The sequence below is a fragment of the Cupressus sempervirens genome, chromosome 11, assembly GCF_028749045.1.
Source record: "Cupressus sempervirens isolate cs-2001-9-10 chromosome 11, ASM2874904v1, whole genome shotgun sequence".
In the NCBI taxonomy this organism is placed as follows: Eukaryota; Viridiplantae; Streptophyta; class Pinopsida; order Cupressales; family Cupressaceae; genus Cupressus; species Cupressus sempervirens.
Genome location: NC_143128.1, coordinates 160,688,809 through 160,711,651, shown reverse-complemented (window position 1 = coordinate 160,711,651; position 22,843 = coordinate 160,688,809). Strand labels below are relative to the sequence as shown.

The 22,843-nt window shown below is 33.8% G+C and overlaps 1 pseudogene; it reads left to right on the top strand.

Annotated features, from left to right (window-relative positions):
* The window catches only part of LOC149528690 (protein CHUP1, chloroplastic-like), a 43,170-nt pseudogene extending 20,831 nt beyond the window's left edge, over positions 1-22,339 (top strand).
* The last annotated feature ends 504 nt before the right edge of the window (positions 22,340-22,843 follow it).

Below are 22,843 nucleotides of genomic sequence, written 5' to 3'. Positions count from 1 at the left end.
TGGAATATTCTGATGGTAGCTTGTTATGTATGAAATAGATCATTATGTCACCTTTGATAGAACTCCCACAACTAGTAAGCTTTGTTCTTAGCTCATTTACCTTGATAATGAAATCCTATATGGAGTCATATGACTTAGGATCTAATGAGACAAGCTCATTTTCAATTTTCAATACATCCCCTTCGGGAGGGTATCTTGAGCTTCCTTGGATGTAGTACATTTCTTGATTTATACATGATCTTATTATCTAACCCCAAACATATATCACCTAAGGCTTTCCTATCCATGGCTACCCAAGCTAAAATATCACTATCTGAAACTTTATCACCTGTTGGTTTAGAAAGAGTACCATCTACATATTGTAAAACTCCATTATGCATTAAGTAATACCACATTTTGATTGATCATGAAGCATAGTTATGAGAAGTTAATTTAGGAAACTTAAAGTTTCCCATAATACAGAAAATGAAAGAAAATTGCAGAAAGGAGAGAACACAACACCAAGAATACCCCCCCTTTTCACTAAACTAAGAAACCCCCCCCCCCCAAAAAATAGATTCTTTGGGCACTTTTTCAGTAGTGCAATTACAATGGGCCACTTGCAAATTTTTGCCTTCATGGACTTCTGATTTTTCTTGGTACAACTTCTATATGGAGTACAAATCTAAAACTTTACAATGTGCCACAAAACCCTACAATCTGATACTAGATCTAAAAATTAGACAAAAAAAATGCACTTTCACAAAAAATGGAACTTGCTTTCGACTCTAGATATGCCCTTACAGAGCATTTGAAGTTGCAAAATGTAGATTATGCAGATACAGTCACCAAAAAATGCAATTTTTGAACAATCCATGCACCAAAACTAGAAATGAGCTACACCACTAAAAAATTTAGAAAATTCTACCCAATTTTTAAAAAAATTGCACCTGATTTGGAGTCCGGATGTCCAAGTGATGGCCTTCCAAAGTCAGACTAAAAAAACCAAAATGAATTTGGAGAGGGGTTGCATCAACGAATGATCGAGTTAAATTTGATGGTCATACAGCCATCACAGTAGTTCTATTTGGCCTTGAATGGCGTCTGGATGGACGTCAAATTTAATACACTAAAATTGATGACATCAACAAAAAACTTGCCCTTGAGATGACATCAGCTATCTACATGGAAATGTCGTACCATATAGAATGTATGGAAAGTCTACATGCCCTCTAGGTAGGCGTACAATTTGCTGACTATTCTATGCAGCTGGCGTGTATTGTTAATGTTGAATGGATTTGTGTGCGATTATAGGGCATAGGCTTGACTAGGTAAGATTTTACCATGTGTCTAGGATACTGTGTAGATGGGTGGCTATGTTGGTGTTGATGCAACATCTTGCTGACTACGTAGGAAGGACAGTTACATGGCTTGTGTGAAATACAGTCATGCCGCATGTCACAAGATGTAGTAGATGGGTTTGCCAAATTTTATTGCGGGTAGCCAGAATGTAAATAGTAGTAACCTATTTGCCGCAGAATTTTTAAAGAATGCCAGAGTTTGTGGGGTTAATCCCACATTCAATGGGAGATAGGTGACTGCACTATGTTAATGCTGGATTTTTGAAGATGGTTGCCACTTGTGTCGTATAGCCAGAAATTGCATTTCCATAAATTGTGCGTGCTCTATGAATTATGACTGCGAATTATATCCCAAATTTGATTAATGGGCCATAGATAAAATTAAACTTGTGATAAATTATTCTAAAAAATTCCACCAACCACAACTATAGAGCTGAGATGGGGTGTCACTACCTAGTTTGGCCAAAAAAAATTCTTTGACTGGTCAACAACCTTGAAAATAAAAAATTAAAAAATACCCAAAACTATAGAGAATAAATTAAATTCAAATCTGAAAATCAAACAATTAGATCAATAAAATGATCATACCCAAACTCCAAATCGGGGCCTCCGAGTTTCGATTTGCAAAATTTTTTTTTCCTTACGATCAACTTTCACCCAACATAGGAAAATTTATAGTCAATCTTCATCAAATTGATGCTCTGGATGCAATGGTGAGGTTAGATCTAGCTCTAGACTCTCCCAATTTCTACGAATCCTCTAGATACCATGTAAGAATTTGGCTTAGACCAAAATTCACTCAAGAACTAAGAACTCAACACAAGCACACAGTAGACCAAAATAGATAGAGTATGATCAGAATGATGATATTCATTCAATATATCAGCTTAGCCAACTTGAGAGTAGACTAGGAGTGCCTATATATAAAGGCCTCAAGAGAGCTTCTAGAATGCATAGGAGTCAGCATCATGATATGTCATACAACTAGGCACATGTCCACTAGATATGGGTTATCCTCCATTGAGCACGAGATTAAGTGCGATGATGTGAGGATAAGCCTACAATGGTGTAGACAACATGTGCTAAATTAGGAGTGCCTATAACTATGTTGTCAACATGAAAACTTAGTGAATGATGCATACTCTTATGTTGTTGGCACCATGTGCATAATTAGTGTTGCATAACTCAATGAGAGTTCACAAAATCCTAAGTGTCTCACCTAAAATAATAATAAAATAATGCAAAATAATTAAATAATACATTAACTTAAGTAATCTTAAGTAAGTGTAATAAGTAAATACTTATTTACACCAATAGGAAAAAATATCTTAATGAAGGGAGGATCTATGAATACTAGCACTTGACATGGAATAGAATCATAAATGGGTGTCGTAGAGAGAATGTCTTGATCTTGATTAGGAAAGGGATCATGAAATGGATTATGAGGTATAAATTTATTTTGAGGGATAAATGATTTATGGGATGGGGAATTTCTTGGATCTAAAGGAGAGGAGGAATCCATAATGGCATGCTTTGGAAAAAGTTCTTGACATGGCATTGAGTGTATAACTTTGGGTGATTGGATCATTTGATTTTTGTATTTGAGAAAAATGGGGTGCAAATGATGGCAAATTTGGAGGATTAGGATTGTGTGAGGGTTGAGATATAGGTAGGGGATTGAGATAATGGTTTTCAACATTAAGCTGAAAGTATGGGGAATTACATGGAGGATTCATGTTGGATGGAACATTGTGATTATGGATTTGAAAAAATAGGGGAAGAGGACATACATTTTGAAAGAAAGATGTTGTCTTTTGACCACATGTTGTAGGTTAATGGAACAATTCTTGAGTTCTTCAATTTCTTTCACAATGAAATATATGTTTGAGAAATTATCGAATTGATGTCGATGGCATATCATTTACCGATTGCCTGAAAATGATTTCTATTTTTTATTTTTCTAATGGTGGGGGAAATGTTTTATACATTGAGAACATTGCAAATCTTGTCCCATTGAAATATTAAATGTAGATAGTTATTTTCCCTTAGAGCCAAATGCCCACCAACCACCCTCACCACATCTGGAGTATTAATGTTCAGTAGGTGAGTTTTAAATTTTGAAAAGAGGGGGAAAATTTTTTTTGAAGAGAGACATAAGGAATGAATCAAATTCATTCAGTCAATTGAAGAGTTGCAGAACAAAGGAGTGCAAGAATATAGAGAAAAGAAGGAAATTGATCAGCAAATCTAGTCATTCAAAAGATAGAAGAAAGTTTGTTCTCATCTCTATAGATGCACATGTTTCCTCTTGTGATTCTGTAAGTTTTTTTTTTATTGGATTTGTCCTATGAAGCAGTGATTTCTCCAAGCATTGTTGTATGCAGCCATTAGAGCTACAAGTTAAAGTTTTAAGTTTTATCAATCTTAATATTTTATTGTTATTTTAGGGTTTTCTAGTTGAAGCAAAATGCTCCCAGATTTTGTAATAGTTTTACCATATTTGAATTGAAAGCAAGCAAGCAAGGAGGCATACTAGAATCTATTGTTCTTCCTTTATATATTTCATTTGAGAAGTTCATTGTTGAAAGCTTCACTCTTCGACTCTCTAGTTTTAATGGTGGAAAAATATAAGTTGTAAGTTTGGTTGACAACCCACTTAGTTTACTCTTTACCAAGTCCTCTCTTTGTTACTCTCACTGAGTTCTATCTGCAGTTATTACCAAGCTCACTCGACATCCTCTTCTACCGAGCACCACTTTGTAGTGGCTATTGAGCTCACTTGACATTGCTTATTACTGAGCTCACTTGGCATATACTTGTGCCAAGTTTTCCTTGTTTTATGAGTTCACTTGGCTTCCTCTTGTGCCAAGCTAACTTGGCACCCATTGCCTATCCCTTGGCATCCATTGGTGCTAGGAAAAATTGTCACTCGACACCTTCTTGTGCGAAACAATTTTTTTAGGTTTTTGATTTTATTTTTCACATGGTATCAAAGCTTTGAGACCCAACATTCATAGTGAGTTAGGGCATTTTTTTTTATTGGATATTTGACATGGCAAGAGATATAAGAAAGATATGGCAGCAACCACCATCCTTTATTGACAAAATTATGATACATGGGCAATGAAGATGAAAAGCATAATGGTTGCAAATGATTTATGGGAGTTTCTAATAAATGGGTTCAATAATGTGACATACCCAACTTAATATGCTACTCTCACAAATCCACAAAAGAATCAGTTGAAAGAATCAAGGAGAAAGGATGCTAAGGCATTAAGTCTAATTGATTTAGTGATGACAGAGATAGTTTTTCCCAAGATTGTAGTAGAAAATTATGCAAAGGAAGCATGGGATATCCTTGAGACAAACTTCAAGGGGATTGATAAGGTTAGAGTAGTGAAGTTATAGATGATCAAAAGAGAGTTTGAAAACCTTTAGATGAGGGACAATGAACCTATTGCAGATTTCAACTCATGAATCTCCACTTTGATAAACCAACTCAAATAAAATGGAGAAGACTATGACGAGTAGAGGATTTTGGATAAGATATTGAGAAGTTTGCCTCAGAAATATGACAACCTTGTGCTGACCATAGAGGAAGAAAAGGACCTTGCCATTTTGATGGGAACTCTTCAAACCCATGAGGACCAGATAAATAGATCAGCTACAACTTTCCAATAGCAGTCTTTCAAGGCTCAAGAGAATTCAAGAGGTAGGGGAAGAGGTAGAAATGGCTCCAGTAGGGGCTCAAGAAGTAGAGGTCATGGAAAGAATGGTCAAAGGAATGCTGGTGTAGAAATCTCAGGAAGAGCAAGCACCTCTCAAAATAACTCTAAAGGAGGTAAGAATAATTACTACTCCAATAAGAGTAATGTTGAATGCTACTACTCTCATAAGTATGGGCATTATGCAAGTGAATGCTAGAAGAAACAAGGTGATCAGTCAAAGAAAAATGTTAATGTGGCTGATGTAAACATAGAAAATGCAAATAATCCCACAACCTTCATCATGTGTAACATTGGTGAAGAAGGAAGCCCCGAGTTATGGTACCTAGACATTAGTTGTAGCAACCACATGATTGGTAATGAGATTTTATTTTCTTTCATTGATAAGACTTTTAAAACTGGGATTAAGATGAGAAATAATGGAACCATTCCCATAGTGGGCAATGGATCTATTATGGTATGCACCAAGAAAAAAGAGAAGAAAGAGATACAAAATGTTTACTTTTCCCCTGATATGAAGCAAAACTTAATGAGTGTTAGACAATTCATTCAAAATGGATATAAAGTGCTGATGGAAAATGATAAGTGTGTCATTCATGAGAAGGATGGGAGTAATAGATTAATTTTATTAGTCCAAATGACAAAGAACCAAATGTTCTCATTGAGGATAGAGATATGTTTCTCTTCTCAAGTTAGTGTTGCAGCTCCCAAGCATGCATGTACAATAGTACATCAGCAATTAGCTCTTATGAGCATGATTGAAGACCCCTCCAAGCTTTGGCATCTTAGGTATAGACATCTTGGCTTTGCTGGTTTAAATTTGTTTTCCAAGAAAAGAATGGTAAATGGTGCATTCTAATTTGGTAGGCCCTATGCAAACTACTTCTATTAGGGGGAGTACTTATTTATGATATTCGTAGATGATTTTAGTTATAGGACATGGGTGTATTTTTTGAAGAATAAATCTAAAGCATTTGATAAATTTGTTAAATTTAAAGCCTTGGGTGAAAAAAAATGTGGACACTATGTAAAATTACTTAGATAAGATAGAGGAGGGGAGTATACCTCCAATATGTTTGTAAACTTTTGCAGAGAGAATAGCATAAAGAAAGAACTTATAGCCAGTTATACTCCACATCAAAATGGAGTGGCAGAGAAAAAGAACATGACCATTTTTGAAATGGCAAGAAGCATGATGAAAGCGAAAGGAATTCCAATTGAATACTAGGGAGAAGGTGTAGCAACAGCAATATATTTGATCAATAGGTGTCCTACAAAGCTAGTTCACGACAAGATACCTCTTGAGGCTTGGTCAAAGAATAGATGCATAGTTGAGCACTTGAGAGTGTTTGGATGTGTAACATATGCACATGTGCCTAAGGAACAAATGAAAAATCTAGATAACAAAGGTGTGAAGTGCATCTTCATAGGGTACAACTCAAAATCAAAGGCTTATAGATTGTATGATCCAATTAACAAGAAGATCATCTTTTCAAGAGATGTGGAGTTTTTTAAAAATCAATCATGGGATGGCTTAGTAGATGAAGCCTCAAGCACTTCAAGTAAAGTTCCTCCTATTGAAGAGGAAGAAGATGACATTGGTGATCAGCAAGAAGATGGAGTAGCAAATATGGATTGTAGGCAAAGACAAAAAGGTGAGTAGTGCTTAACATGTCGAGCAATAGTTCCAAGTACTTTAAGATAGCCCCAGGCTAGTATTCAAAATAGTAGCAGCAACAATAATAAAAATTTAGATCCCACTCTCGCCTCCCTATTACAAAGAAAGACAAAAAGTCTAAGGGAGATTTATCAAGAAGAAAGGTATGATGAAGATTATGATGAGAATGTAAATTTTGCATTATTTTCTCATAGTGATCCAACTAGGAAGCTATGAATGATGAGAAATGATGTAATGCCATGGATGAGGAAATAGATGCTATTGAAAGAAATGAGACATGGGAGTTAACTACTTTGTCTCCCAAGAAACAAGGAATTGGAGTGAAATGGGTTTACAAGACCAAGTGTAATGCTAAAGGAAAAATAGATAGATATAAGGCATGTTTAGTGGTCAAGGGGTAAAAGAAATAGTATGGCAGAGATTATGATGAGACATATGCCCTAGTTGCAAGAATGGAAATTGTGCATGTTGTCATAGCAATTGCAAATAAGCACAAATAGATGGTATGTCAAATGGATGTGAAGTCCACCTTCCTAAATAGTTTATTGAAGGAAGAAGTATACGTGGAGCAGTCACCTAGTTATGAAGTTGTAGGTGAAGAACACAAAGTTCATAGATTGAAAAGAGCTCTTTATGGGCTCAACCAAGCTCCAACAACATGGTACAACAAGATTAACTCATATTTGATGAGCAATGACTTTAGCAAAAGTGATGTTGAGCCCACACTTTACATCAAGGCAACAAATGGTAATATGTTGATTGTCATCTTATATGTAGATGATTTCATCTTCACTAGAAATGATAATTTCCTTATTGGTGATTTCAAGGAGGCTATGAAAAATGGATTTAAAATAATAGACCTAGGTCTCTTGAAGTACTTTCTAGGCATAGAAGTAAAAAAAATGCATAATGGCATCTTCATCTCTCAAGAAAAATATGCAAGGCAGATTTTGGAGAGATTCAAAATATAGAACAATAAGGTAGCCCCAACACCAACAATAGTAGGTATGAAGTAGAGCAAAGAAGATTGCAGCAAAGGTGTGAATCCAACACTACATGAGTATGTTTGGAAGTTTGATGTATTTCACTACAACTCGACCGTACATAATGCATGCTATAACTTTGGTTTCCAAATTTATGGGAACACCAAAGGATTCCCATTGGAAAGAAGAAGGAGGATCCTAAGGTATGTGAATGGTACAAAGGGATTTTTTATTTTGTATACTACAATAAATGATTTCAAGTTGGTTTGTTACATAGATAGAGATTGGGCTAGAAGTTTAGATGATAGGAAGAGCACATCTGGATACATGTTTCATATGGGATTGGGTACAATTTTATGGGTATCCAAGAAGAAACCTATTGTTGATCAATCTACAATTTAACATTAATACATAATAGCAAATGCAGTAGAATGTTAGGCTATTTGGTTAAGAAGGATCTTGATAGATTTGAATGAAAGGCAAGAGGATGGAACCAAAATTTATTGTAGCAACATCTCATCAATTGCATTGTCCAAGAATCTAGTCTTCCATGGGAGAAGCAAGCATATAGAGATAAGATATCACTTCATCAGAGAGTTGGTAGAGAATAGGAATATCAAAATGGAATTTTGTTAGTCTGAGTAGTAGCTAGAAGACATTTTTACAAAGCCTTTAGGCATTGGAAATTTTGTACACCTAAGAGAGAGTCTTGGTGTAGTTGATTTGGATCAGGGGCGATCCATATTTGTTTGGCTCAGGCCAAAGGGGGACTGTTGAAATATTAATGCAGATAGTCATTTGCTCCTAGAGCCAAATGTCCACCGAGCATCCTCACTGCATCAAAAATATAAATGCTTGGTAGGTGAGTTTCAAATTTTTAAAAGAGGGGGCAAATATTTTTTAAAGAGAGACCAAAGGAATGAATCATATTCATTTAGTTAGCTGAAGAGTTGTAGAGTAGAGAAGTGCAAGAATATAGAGCAAAGAAGGGAATTGATCAGAAAATCTAGTCGTTCATAAGATAGAAGGAAGTTTGTTCTTGTGTTTGTTGATGTGCGTGTTTCCTCTTGTCATTCTATAAGTTCATTGTTTATTGGATTTATCTTGTGAAGTAGTGATTGCTCCAAGAATTATTGTATGCAACCATTAGAGCTATAAGTTAAAGTTTTATGTTTTATCATTATGAATATTTTAGGGTTATTTTAGGGTTTTCTAGTTGAAGCTGAATGCTCTCATATTTTGTAATAGTTTTATCATATTTGAATAGAAAGCAACCAAGTAAGCATGCATACTAGAATCTATTGTTCTTCCTTTATTTATTCCATTTGAGAAGTTCATTTTTGAAAGCTTTGCACTTCCCCTCTCTCATTTTAATGGTCGAAAAATATAAGTTGTAAGTTTGGTTTACAGCCCACTTAGTTTTTTCTTTACCAAGACCTCTCATTTTTACTCTCACTAAGTTCTGTCTATAGTTATTACCGAGCTCACTTGGCATCCTCTTGTGCTGAGCACTACTTTGTAGTGGCTACCTAGCTCACTTGGAATTGCTTGTTGCCGAGCTCACTCAGCATATACTTGTGTTGAGTTTTCCTTGTTTGCCTAGTTCACTCAGCTTCCTCTTGTGCTGAGCTAACTCAACACTCACTACCTGTTACTCGACATCTGTTTGTGCTAAGAAAAATTTTCACTTCGCAACTTCATGTGTCGAGCAAAATTTTTCAGGTTTGTGATTTTATTTTTCATAGCCTTAGCCACCTAATTTGAGATGAAATGATTAATTTCAACGAGTTTTGATTATCATAGTTGAATTTTCTCAAATTTGAGGTGTTTCTCCATTAAATTTCTTGCTAACTATTGGACTTTCAGTAGTTATTTATTTTTGTGTAAAGATTGCTGGAATTTTTTTTTTGCTTGGGGATGCGCATGGAGATTGATCATGTATTGTGTAGAATTTTCCCATAAGACTTAATTTTACATGTCCTTATTGATATTTTTTCATTAAAAAAATTAAATGACGATGGACCAATCATCTCTTTGGGGAATAAATATATATGTTTTTGTTATCTCAATTTTTATCAAAATTAACATTAAAGGAAATCCTTGTTATAAGTTTTTTATTTTATTCAATTTTAATTGAACTTATTGCTAAGAAATTCTATGTCAAGTAATCTAAGTTGATTTCCTTGCATTTTTAACTCCTGTTTTCTTTATTTTGTAGTTCTCAAGGTCATTTCTTTAAGGAGATTTTTTATTTCCTTGCTTTGCAGAATGAAAGAGGTTACATTGTTTTGGATGGATTGCTTAAATCAGTGGGTGAGTGAGAAAACATAAAATTTCCATATACGATGGTAAAGATAGGCCTTTCTATTAGATTGTCTAGTTCAATTTATGTATTGAATTAGCTCAAAAGCAAGAAGTAACTTCATGTTCTTCCTTTTATTGCTACCTCTTGCTTCAACTTATCACATAATGATATTTAATGATTAGCAACTTCTCATCTTGTTTGGTTTTTATACACTTCGTATGATTAGACAATACAAATTGCCAAGTTCTGATGTACTTCCTAACTTTTTCTTGAGGTTTAAATGTAATTAGGTAGAAATAACATACATAAGGTAAATAGAAAAGTCTTCTTGTTAGTACAAGATGAGTCGCAAATGACTATTTAACATATTAGCTAGTCCTTATTAAGCCACCTAGAAGAGACACAAATTGTAATATGATTATTGAAGCAAGATAACCTATATGGTACCCTAGTGAATATGGAGGAATGAAAGTTTAAGTTTAAACCCCTTAAACAAAAAAATAATCACATTATTCTTTGGTTGGATTTGCAGTAGGAGGAGGAGTTTGAAAGAGTTGGCTGCCATAGTCCATCATCGAGCAATAAGAACTAGCTTGATGATGAATAGATTCTCCTCCTAGAATTTAGTAATCTTGTATTGGAAGAGTTTCAGTTTCCACCCCAAGATGAGTCTTCTAAAATTGTACAATATGGTGATAAGGATAAAAAATATATGGAGATAGATTCTGATGTAATGCCTAAGCATGATAGGAATATGCACGAGGATGCAATGAAAAATACAAGTGCAAAAATTGAAAGATTGATGGGCCAAGGGAAGAAAGTTATGAAAATAAATTGCTCAAGTATTACCATTGTTGAATTGCAGAGGTGACTAAAGCTTAATGTAGTTGAGATTGAAATTCTTAATATAAAAATAAATGTTTAGGAAACCCAGAAGAAGAAAATTGAAGAGGAATTAGTAGAACCTTCTTTAGTTAACGAAGATCTTGGATGTGCTAGATCAATCATCAAGGATCTACAAAGACAGATAGAAATGAATGATAAAGAGTCAAATTAGAAACTTCATATGCTTCAACAAAGAATCATGATTCTTGAAGATAAGGAGAAAGATGCTTCTGAAAAGAATTTTGAATTGGAGAAAAAATTATAGTAGTTGAAAGAACTAGTATTGGAAGTAGTTAAATTTAGAAGGGCCAAAAAAGAGCTGCAACAAGAAAAGTGGGGGTTGATAGTGAAACTAGATTATGTAGAAGAAAAACTCACTTCCCTTTCTAAAATTACCGAAGTACATTTTTCCATCTATATTCCTCTAGGTCTATCCAAGTTGTATCTGAGTCATAAGGTTTTTCCAGTTTACAACTTTGTGTTTGAATTGTTCTCTATGTGTCTAATGTGGTTCCTTGGTTCAAACAAAAGGTATTTATTTATTTCTTAATTACAGATAGAGGTTATTGAGAAGGAAAGAGAGGAGGTCAATTTATTGAGGCATGAGAATAACGATCTGTCAAAGCAAATAGGACTACAAAATAATCAATTTAGTGAAGTTGTGGAATTAGTTTATTTGAGATGGGTTAATGCATGCCTATGCTATGAGTTGAGGAACCACAAAGCTCCTCTAGGGAAATAATATGAAGCACAACTTAATGAGTGTTGGACAACTCATTCAAAATAGATATAAAGTGTTGATGGAAAATGACAAGTGTGTCATTCATGAGAAGGATGGGAGTAATAGATTACTTGCAACAGTCCAAATGATAAAGAACTGAATGTTCCTATTGAGGATAGAGACATGTTTCTCTTCTCAAGTCAGTGTTGCACCTCCCAAACATGCTTGTATAGCAGTACATCAGTAATCATCTCTTAGGAGCATAATTGAAGGCCCCTCTAAGCTTTGGCATCTCAGTTATGGATATCTTGGCTTTTCTGGTTTAAATTTGTTTTCCAAGAAAAAAATGGTAGATGGTTTGCCAAGCATTGTAAATTCATATGACAAGTGTGAGGCTTGCATATTGGGTAAGAAACATAGGCTTCCCTTTAATTTTGGAAATTCTAGAAGGGCTAGGGCACCATTAGAATTGGTGTATTCTAATTTGGGCACTATGCAAACTACTTCTATTGGTGGGAGTACTTATTTTATGAAATTCATAGATGATTTCAGTTATAGAACATGGGTGTATTTTTTGAGGAATGAATCTAAAGCATTTGATAAATTTGTTAAATTAAAAGCCCTAGTTGAAACAAAATGTGGACACTATGTAAAAGTCCTTGGATCATATAGATTGTATGATCCAATTAACAAGAATCAAAGGCTTATAGATTGTATGATCCAATTAACAAGAAGATCATCATTTTAAGAGATGCAAAGCTTCTTGAAAATCAATCATGGGATGGTTCAGTAGATGAATCCTCAATCACTTCAATTAAAGTGCCTACTATTGAAGATGAAAAAGATGACATTGGTGATCATCATGAAGATAGAGCAGAAAATATGGATTGTAGAGAAAGGGAAAAAGGCATGTGGCCCTTAACATGCCAAGCAACCTCCAAGCACTTCAAGATAGCCCTGGGCTAGTATTCAAAATAGTAGCAACAGAAATACTAAAAATAGAGATCCCACTCTCACCTCCCTATTGCCAAGAAAGACCAAAAGTCTAAGGGAGAATACCAAGAAGAAAGGTATGATGAAGATAATGATGAGAGTGTAAATTTTGCATTATTTTCTCATAGTGATCCAACGTATTTTGAGGAAGCTGTGAATGAGGGGAAATTTTTTAATGCCATGAATGAGGAAATAGATGCTATTGAAAGGAATGAGACATGGGAGTTAACTACTTTGCCTCCCAAGAAAGAAGGAATTGCAGTGAAATGGGTTTACAAGACCAAGTGCAATGCTGAAGAAAAAATAGATAGGCATAAGGAATATTTAGTGGGTGAATGATGCGACGCGCTCCCCTGCCCACAGGTGGTTAATTATGTGGTGCTCCATGTTCACTAATAGTCATGGCTTTTGGTGTAACGGAAAATGGGCCCTATAGAAGGGGTACAAGTAGTAGTATGGCAGAGATTATGATGAGACATATGCCCCAGTTGCAAGAATGGAAACCGTGTGTGCTATCATAGCAATTATAGCACAACACAAATGGAAGGTATATCAAATGGATGTGAAGTCCACTTTCCTAAATGGTGTATTGAAGGAAGAAGTATATGTGAGGCAGCCACCTCGATATGAAATTTTAGGTGAAGAACACAAAGTTTATAGATTGAAGAGAGCTCTTTGTGGGCTCAAGCAAGCTCCAAGGGTGTGGTACAAGAGGATTGACTCATATTTAATGAGCAATATCTTTAGAAAAAGCATTGGTAAGCCCACATTTTACATCAAGGTATAAAATGGTAATGTTTTGATTGTTGTCTTGTATGTAGGTGATTTAATCTTCACTAGAAATCATAATTTCCTAATTGGTGAGTTCATGGAGGCTATGAAAAATGAATTTGAAATGACAAATCTAGGTCTCTTGAAGTACTTCCTAGGCTTAGAAGTAAAAATAAATGCATAATGGCATCTTCCTCTATCAAGAAAAATATGCAAGGAAAATTTTGGAGAGATTCAAAATATAAAATAGTAAGGCAACCCCAACACAAACAACAATTGGTTTGATGTTGACCAAGGAGGATTGCAGCAAAAGTGTGAATCCAACACTATACACGAGTATGATTGGAAGTTTGATGTATTTGACTGCAACTCAGCCAAACATAATGCATGCAATAAGTTTGATTTCTAGATTTATGGAAACACCAAAAGATTCCCATTGGCAAGTGGGAAAGAGGATCCTAAGGTATGTGAATGGTACAAAGCGATTTGAGATTTTGTATACTATAGTAAATGATTTCAAGTTGGTTGGTTACATGGATGATGATTGGGCTAGAAGTTTAGATTATAGAGCACTTCTAGATACATGTTTCATATAGGATTAGGTGCAATTTCATGGGAATCCAAGAAGCAACCTATTGTTGCTCAATCTACATAGAGGCTGAATATATAGCAGCAAATACAACAAGATGTCAAGCTATTTGGTTAAGAAGGATCTTGACAGATTTGAATGAAAGGCAAGAGGATGGAACCAAAATTTATTGTGAAAAAATCTCATCAATTGCATTGTCCAAGAATCCAGTATTCCATGGGAGAAGCAAGAATATTGAGATTAGATACCACTTCATTAGAAATTTGGTGGAGAATGGGGATAACAAAATGGAATTTTGTAAGTGTGAGTAGCAATTAGTAGACATTTTCACAAAGCCTTTAGGCATTGAAACTTTTGTACACATAAGAGAAAGTCTTGGTGTAGTTAATTTGGATTAGGAGTGATCCTTATTTTTTTGGCTCGGGCCAAAGGGGGAGTGTTGAAATATTAAATGCAAATAGTCATTTGCCCCTAGAGCCAAATGCCCACCTACCATCCTAACTGCATCAAGAAATATTAATGCTCAGTAGGTGAGTTTCAAATTTTGAAAAGAGGGGGAAAATTTTTTTTTGAAGAGAGACAAAAGGAATGAATTGGATTCATTCAATCAGCTTAAGAGTTGCATAGTAGAGAAGTGCAAGAATATAGAGCAAAGAAGGAAATCGATTATCAAATCCAATCATTCATAAGATAGAAGGAAGTTTGTTCTTGTTTTTGTAGATGCATGTGTTTCCTCTTGTCATTCTATAAGTTCATTGTTTATTGGATTTGTCCTGTGAAGTAGTGATTGCTCCAGGCATTAATGTATGTAGCCATTAGAGCTGCAAGTTAAAGTTTTAAGTTTTATCAATCTTTATATTTTAGGGCTATTTTACAGTTTTTTGGTTGAAACTGAATGCTTCTAGATTTTGTTCTCCCTAGAAAGCAATGAGCAAGAAAATAGGCATACTAGAATCTATTATTCTTCCTTTATTTATTGCATTTGGGAAGTTCATTTTTAAAAGCTTCACACTTCAACTCTCTCATTTTAATGGTGGAAAAATCTAAGTTGTATGTATGGTTTACAGCCCACTCAGTTTGGTCTTTACCATGTCCTCTCTTTGTTACTCTCACTGAGTTCTTTCTACAGTTATTATCAAGCTCACTCGGTATCCTCTTCTAATAAGAACCAGTTTGTAGTGGCTACCAAGCTCACTCGACATTGCTTGTTTCCAAGCTCACTTGGCATATACGTGTGCCAAGAATTTTTTTTTAGGTTTGTGATTTTATTTTTCATAGCCCTGGCCACCTAATTCGAGATGAAATGATTAATTTCAACAAGTTTTGATTATCATAGTTGAATTTACTCAAATTTGAGGTGCTTTTCCATTAAATTTAACATTAAATATTGGACTTGTACCAGTTATTAATTATCGCAAAAATATTGTTGGAAAAAAATTTCGCTTGCGGAGGAGCATGGAGATTGATTGAGTATTGTGCAAAATTTTCCCCTAAGACTTAATTTTACATGTCTTTGTTGATATGTTGTCATTACAAAAATTAAATGATGATGGACCAGTCATCTCTTTGGGGAATAAATATATATGTTTCCATTATCTCAATTTTTATGGGAATTAACATTAAAGGAAATCCTTGTTATAAGTTTTTTCTTTTATTCATTTTTAATTGAACTTTTTGTTCACAAATTCTATGTCCGCTTTTCTAAGCTGATTTCCTTGTGTTTTTAACTCTTGCTTGATTTATTTTGTAGTTCTCAAAGTCATTTCTTTAAGGATATTTTGGATTTCCTTGCTTTGAAGAATGAAAGAGGTTACATTGTTTTAGATGGATTTTTTAAATCAGCAAGTGAGTTGGACAATAGAAAATTTCCATATATGATGCTAAAGAAAGGCCATTTTGTTAAATTGTCTATTTTAGTTTATTTATTAACTTAGCTCAGAAGCCAGAAGTAACTTTATGTTCTTCCTTTTATTGCTATCTCTTCCTTCAAATTCTCACATAATTATTTTAAATGATTAGCAACTTCTCGTCCTAATTGATTTTGGTACGCTTCATATAATTAGTCAACAAGAATTGGCAAGGTTTGATGTACTTCCTAAATTTTTCTTGAGGTTTAAATGTAATTAGGTACAGATACAATGCATAAGGTAAAGAGAAAAGTCTTCTTGTTAGTACAAGATGAGTCACAAATGCTTATTTAGCATATTATCTAGTTCTTATTAAGCCACCTAGAAGAGACACAAATTCTAATATGATTATTGAAGCGGGGTAACCTCTATGGTACCCTAGTGAATATAAAGGAATATAAGTTTATGTTTAAACAAATTAAACAAACAAATAATCATGTTATGCCTTGGTGGGATTTGCAATAGGAGGAGGAGGTTAAAAGAGTTGTCTGCCATAGTGCATCATTGAGCAACAAGAACTTGCCTCATGATGAACAGATTCTCTTGCAAAAATTCAGTGATCTTGTATTGGAGGAGTTTTGGTTTCCACCCCAAGATGATTCTTCTAAAACTATACCATATGGTGATAAGGATAAACAATCTATGGAGTTAGATTTTGATGTAATGCCTAATTAAGCATGATAGGCATATGCATGAGGAGGCAATGACAAATATGAGTGCAAAAATTGAAAGATTGAGGCCCTAAGGGAAGAAAGCTATGAAAATGAATTGTTCAAGTATTATGATTGTTGAATTACAGAGTTGACTATAGTTTAATGGAGTTGAGATTGAAATTTTCAATATAAAAATATATGCTTTGGAAGCCTAGAAGAAGGAACTTGAAGAGGAAATAGTAGATGATTCTTTAGTTAACAAAGAGCTTAGATGTGCTAGATCAATCATCAAAGATCTACAAATATAGATAGAAATGGATGATAAAGAGTCAAATGAGAAACTTCATATGCTTCAACAAAGAATCACGGTTCTTGAAGATAAGGAGAAAGATGCTTCTGAAAAGAATTTTGAATTAGAGAAAAAATTATAGCAGTTGAAAGAAGTAGAAGTGGAAGTAGTTTAATTAAGAAGGGCCAAAAAGAGCTACAACAAGAAAAGTGGGGGTTGATAGTGAAACTAGACTATGCAGAAGCAAAACTCACTTCCCTTTCTAAAATTGTCGAAGTACATTTTCCATCTATATTTCTCTAGGTCTATTGAAGTTCTATATGAGTCATGAGGTTTTTTCAATTTCCAATATTGTGTTTGAATTTTTCTCTATGTGTCTAATGTGGTTGTTTGGTTCGAACAAAAGGTATTGATTTTTTCTCTTAATCTATAGACATAGGTCATTGAGAAGAAAAGAGAGGAGGTCAATTTATTGAGGCATGAGAATAAAGATATATCAAAGAAAATAGGACCACAAAATAATTAATTTAGTCAAGTTGTGGAATTAGTTTATTTGAGATGGGTTAATGCATGCCTATGCTATGAGTTGAGGAACTAAAAAGCTCCTCTACGGAAAGTGACCTCACACAATCTCAACAAGTGCTTGAGCCCAAGATCACAAGAGAAGGAAAAATAGCTTATGTTAGAATACATTGCATCAAGGAGATTTCATAGATAATGACTTTGAGAGTTCATCATCTAGGACATCCACACCTTCTAAGAGTGTTGATTTTGATGACTTATCTTTGGATAGTGCATCTAGCAGACAAACCAAATAATTTTTTTTTACCTTGATCCACAAACTTAGAAGATGGGGAAGAATTAAAGATGGCTCTGTGGCATTTCTAGGTGGATCAACACAGGATAGAAGAGGAAATGGTTCTATTAACAAGAAAAAGATGTTTCATTGACTTCTTTAGAAAGGAAGTTGATTTTGACACAAGGACACAATTGATTTTGATACATTAATTGATGCCCATGATATAAAAATGAAATTTCTTGAGGCACATGGTGTAGAAATGCCATCAACTAGTTCATCTAAAAGGGATATGAGTAACATGTCAGAAACATCTTCAGAATTGAAGGATTCATCAATTAGTGTGGTAGTTTCCCTTAGACTTGTGTCAAAGCCTGGCTCAAAATATAGGCACTGGTTAGCATTACAATGAGAGAATACTATTAAAGGCAAAATATAACAAAGACCAAATGAGAAAAAATTTAGAAAAATTTAAAATAGAATAACTTAGTGAAGATGTGAGACCAAAAAATTTAATAGAAAAGAAGATCTTAAAAGCTCTTGAATTTGGAGATTGTCAAACTAACTCCCCATGTGGCAATCCAATTCAATAGCCAATAATCAGCAAAATGAAACTTGCAAAAGTACAAAAGAGGGCCACAAAGGTTTCAAAGTCATCCCACAAGCCTTCCATGGGTTCTCTAACACACAATGGTATTCCATTTAAAGTTTCAAGTGACATTTGCATGGCAACTCCTCCACCCATGCCCCCATCTATAGCTTTTTTTGGTATGCCTCCCCCTCCACCACCACAAAAGGAGATAAAGTTCATAGAGTGCCAAAATTAGTTGAGTTTTACCTATATTTTGTGAAAAGAGAAGCCCAAAAGGAGGTCATTGATGTTAGATCTACCACATCCAGTGATGTTACAGATGCTCATAATAACTTAACTGGAGAGCTTAAGAACTAATCTACATATCTATTAGTTGTATGTTTGTAGAGAAAATATAAATAAATCTGCAATAAAGAGTAGCAAAAAATATATTGGAAGAGAAAATAACTTTTATTGATTAATTTGCAATGTAATTACCTCTCTCTATATACAAACGTTTACATTTTCTAGAACAAAGAAAATCTCAATTGACTTCATGTGTGGAGGAGGTAAAAGATGATAGAACTACAAGTTTACTCAGTCACCAATTAATGGGTTGGAAGTTGTCAATAACAACCTACTATTTAGTTGTAACAAACATCAATAATTACTCATTCAAAGATGGAATTATTCCAACACCTTCCCTTAATTTCTACCACTAATGCATCTTTAAGTGGCATAAATTACAATAAGAAATTGAAATAGGATAGGTCTCCACATTAAACCTTTTGAGGTACCCATTTACAACATTATTTTTTTAGTTTTCCCTCACTATCACTATGGAAAATTCATTCCTGTTCTTATTATACTTTGTGGTTTTTAATCAGTTCACCCTAAACCTTTTGAGATTTCCCCCAACTAGTGCAACAACTCTAATTTAGGGTTCTTCACCCAAATAAGTGGTTTTGGCTTACCACAAACCCTTTAGTGATGATTACTCATTCATTAGTGAAATTGTACCAACAAAAAACATATTGAAGGAGAAAGATATCATTTTTTTTTCGATAGATTATTGCACTGTAATTACCTCTCTCTATATAGAGACATTTACATTTTCTAGAACCAAGAAAATCTCAACTAACTTCATGTGTGGAGAAGGTAAAGATTATAGAACTACCAGTTTACTCAGTCATCAGTTAACAGATTGGAAGATGTCAAAAATAACATATTTTTTAGTTGTAACGAACAACAATAATTACTTATTCAACGGTGGAATTATTCCAACACCTTCCCTTAATTTCTACCACTAATGCATCTTTAAGTGGGAGAAATTATTACAAGAGTGAATTCAAACATCAACCTCTTTGAGATATAGCAAGGTACTAAACTTGAGAAATTTTCCAATAGATAATGCTTTGGTAAGTACATCTACAATTTGATCTTCAGTGCCATAGAAGTGTAGGTCCACTACTTACCTCTCCATTATGTCATGAAAGAAGTGATGCTAAACTTCAATGTGTTTATACCTAGCATGGTATATGGGATTCTTTGTGAGCTTGATGGTACTTTGGTTGTCATACAATATGGTGGTTGGATGAGCTTGTTGATGATGTGTCTCTTGAAGTAGTCTTCTAATCCATAGAGCTTCTTAAGATGCCTTTGATGAACCAATTATATATTCTTCCTCTGTTGATGAAAGTGACACTATTGATTAATTCTTGCTACTCTAAGAAACAGGTCTGGATCCAAGATGAAAGATGTATCCTAGAGTTGATTTTATGTCATCAATATCTCCTGCATTATCATAATCCATATAACCTACTTTAAAGTAGGTTCTCCTTCATGTTTTTACTTAATTCCAAGCTTGGAAGTGCCTTTGATATATCTCAAAATCCTCTTAGTAGCTTTCCAGTGATCATAATGTGGATTTTCCATGTACTTGGATACAACAGCAACAACATATGCAATATTTGGTCTAGTCATGGTAAGATATAAGAGACTACCAACAAGCTATCTATACAATTTTTCATCCACCTTCTTTTGAGTAGAATGAGTTCTTGAAGGGTTTATGGTAATCCAAAACCATTTTTTTAGGTGAAAAAAGTTTAAAGTCTATTACACCTAAACAAGTGGTTTTGGCTTACCACAAACCCTTCAATAGACTTTTAACTTTTTCACCTAAACAAATGGTTTTGGATTATCACAAATCCTTCAAGGACTTAGCAAAAAAAATCATTTCAATGATGGCACAATACTTTCTTTAAGCTTTTCTCTATAATGAAGTGCCACTTTTCATGGATGACTTACTAGATGATGATTCTAATTTGCATGAACCATTTGTAATCCTTCTTGAGAGTTTACATTTTGATAGGTTTGATTATTTGTTACACTCAAACATTTGGATCTAAACAAGCCTTTAATCATACCTATGATGTTTTTTCAACCTGACCCATAACTCCATCCAATGTCCATTTTGAAGCATTTCTCCATAGAATTATTTTTACACTTTCTGTTCCAACATGTCTTTTCACAATGACTCTTTAATCCACATAAACTACATGGATGTAGATCCCAACACTTGTCTTTTGTGTGCCCTTTCTTGTTACAATTTGAACATTGCATATATTGTTTACATTGAGTTTTTTTGATTAAATCCATATAATCATTTCTTTCATCTATCATATATCCTAGCCCTTCATACATCATTCTTATGATTGGCTCGATAGGCTCTATGATTCCTTGTTCATGTTTACCCAATCCTTTACCTTTGTAACCCATTTTCTTCATTATATTCCATCTAACATTCTTATTATCACAACTAATAGTATTTCATGCCACATTTTCATATTCTTTATCACAAACAACCTCAACAGAGTCACACATTTCTAGTGGTTAATTCAAATCATTTGTACTCCATAAAACATCACATACTGATTTTACTTCCACACATGCATTTCTTTCAATGATGGATTGATTTAGTTCATCCTTTAACAAGTCATTTTATTCTTTTACTTTCCTCATTTTCTCCTCTAATTTATCCTTTAGCAAGTAATTCTCTTATTTTACTTTCTTCATTTCCTTCTCTAGTTCATAATTTCTTTTCTTAACATTATCCAACAACTTTAGTTTTTTCTCTAGCTCTCCATTTGCTTCTATATAGTCATTAATTTTATTTAAAAATTTGCATCTTTCTATATTCTTTTCATTTCTTAATTGTGTTAGCTCTTCTTGCAAAAAATTCTTCTCACAAATTATGTCTCCATTTTCTTTCTTGACATTTATTAATTCTTCTTCTAAAATGTCTATCTTAGAAATTAAATTTTCATTTTCCTTTAACACTCTTTTATCTTCCTTGCCCATTGCGATTAATCCAGAAATAACACTTTCTTTGAATTAACCTATCATTATACACATTTCACAATCATAGTGACCATTTCAAATTTCCTCATTTATTCCTTTAAGAATTCAAATGAAAGATTATTGGACATGATCACGATCTCAACCATATAAATATAGTCAATTATACTTTGATACCATGTGGAAAAAATATAAATAAATCTAAGAGTAAGGAACAACAATAGAAAACATATTGGAAGAGAAAATAACTTTTATTAATTAATTTGCAATGCAATTACTTTTCTATATATAGAGATAGTTACATTTTCTAGAACCAAGAAAATTTCAACTAACTTCATGTGTCAAGGAGGTAAAAAATGACAGAACTGCAAGTTTACTCTGTCACCAACTTATGGGCCAAAAGTTGTCAATAATAGCCTACTATTTAGTTGTAAAAAACATCAATAATTACTCATTCAGAGGTGGAATTATTCCAAAAGAGTTCCACATTTGTAGTGATAGTTCAAATATTATCGATCTTAATTTCTATGGTATAGTTACATAGTTGCAGAGATTACTTTCTTCATGAAAGAAAATAGAATGGTTTGTTCTAATGTCCTTCACAATGGTAGGTCAAAGCTAATGTAGAAACTCAAGGTGGCTTTTTTCAATCACTAGGTAATGAAGTTTGTCTAGCCATCTATACAAACATTAAAGATGCTATTAACATTGTATACTAGTTGGATGAAAAAATTTCATTTTTGTTATGTTTTCTTTCTCCATATGTTAACGAATAAATAACGACATACTTACTTTGTGTAATAGTTGGATGTGGAACATTTTCATCTTTAGGTTTTTTTTCTATTTTAAATAAGATGTTGATTTTGTATACCAAAATAGGTAGTATGAACAATTAAATTTATTAACCCATCAAACACTCCTTAATCATTTCATTTCCTACTAAAGATGTTGCCTAATAGTGATTATCTTTCCAATGAATTAAGATGTATGTGGAATTCTTTATCTACCTTGTAGAAAATGTGCTATAGATTTGCAATTACTATATTAACTCTACCAGCTCATTCTTTCAATGATCAAGTGCTTAGTTTTGTTGATAGAAATATGGTTGGAACTACCAACTAATCATTATGGCCCTAATATTTATCAACTAATTTTGAAGCCATCACAAATATATCAGAACATTGCATGGAGACATTCTGTCAAACATTTTGCATGTGTTGAGAGATTTGACATAATAGGTCACTATTGCAGACCATCTACAATTAGCTAACTATTCCATT